The sequence below is a fragment of the Chaetura pelagica genome, unplaced genomic scaffold (assembly GCF_000747805.2).
Source record: "Chaetura pelagica isolate M959 unplaced genomic scaffold, ChaPel_1.0 scaffold676, whole genome shotgun sequence".
In the NCBI taxonomy this organism is placed as follows: Eukaryota; Metazoa; Chordata; class Aves; order Apodiformes; family Apodidae; genus Chaetura; species Chaetura pelagica.
In genome coordinates this window covers 607,625-608,815 of record NW_009953724.1, presented here as the reverse complement: position 1 = coordinate 608,815, position 1,191 = coordinate 607,625, and positions in this window count along the sequence as shown.

The window sequence follows — 1,191 nt, the reverse complement described above, 5'->3', positions numbered from 1 at the left end:
CTCTGCTCCTGCCCTGCTGGGATTTGCCCATGTGCCGGGAGTGCAGGCACGTTAAGCCCCCCCCCACTCCCCAGTGCTCCCAGTCCAAGTCCCCACAATGTGTGGAGCCCAGCACTGGGGCTACTTGCCAGTCAGCTGGGGGCTGGTGGGGGCTGGCAGGGGCTGGCAGGGCAGAGCAGATACCTCAGCAGCTTGTTGCCCCATGGATGCCTCCACTAGTGAGATGAAAGCGGGGCCCGGGGGGTTCCCTTTGGGGCAGCAGCTGGGAACAGCCCAGCCAGGGCTCAGTGGGAGCCCCTCAGCGTGGCCCCAAATCCTCATTTGCTCCAGCAGGAGCAGATCAAAGGCCCCTGGGGCACAGGGAGAGGGAGCCAGACCCCAGCTGCCACAGATCAAAGCCCTCAGTGGCCATTTGTCCCAGGTGAAGAAGCAAATCCTGGCTCCAGTGCCCTGGGCCACCACTTTGAGAGAAGCTCCTCCATCCTCTCTCCATCCTCCCTCCATCCTCCCTCCCTGCAGCCCCAGAGCCAGGTCCCCACCAGCCTCATCAAACAGCACTTGGAGAAGGAGCCATCAGCCACGGTGGGTCCATCCCTGTCTTTGTCTCTCCCTCCCATCCCTGTCCCTTCCCCCGGGGTGTGACAGCAGCCAGTGGGCTGCCACAAGTGAGGGGACATGCAGGGTGGTGTCCCCTTCATGGCACAACAGCACAGGGACCCCAAAGTGTCCCCATGGCCACAGTGGTGGGGCTGTCAATGGGCACCATAGAGGAGGAGCAGCCTGAGCTCCATCAGTCCGGGCAGGAATCACAAATCTCACAGGGCAAATTCCTCCCCGGAGGCTGGCCAAGGGCATGGTTCCACCAAGGAGCCATTTAATCCTTAATTAAGCATTTTAATGTCACCCAACCCGAGCATTGAGGTGCCCAGTCATCCCTTAACCCCAGCGTGCCGAGGGGATGAGCCACCTGCCCTGCCTGGCCAGGACAAAGCCACCCCAGAGCCCAACCACCACCCTTGGCCACCAAAGGCCACATCCATCCCTTCCCTCCCCATCCCATCCATCCCCAGCATCCCTGAGGAGCAGCAGGGGACAGGACTATCCCCGAGACCACCTCAACCACCGCGGAGGGGGGGGAGGATCCTGAGGAGCCTCGGGGGGACCCACCGGGCGCTGCCTTACCTGCCAATC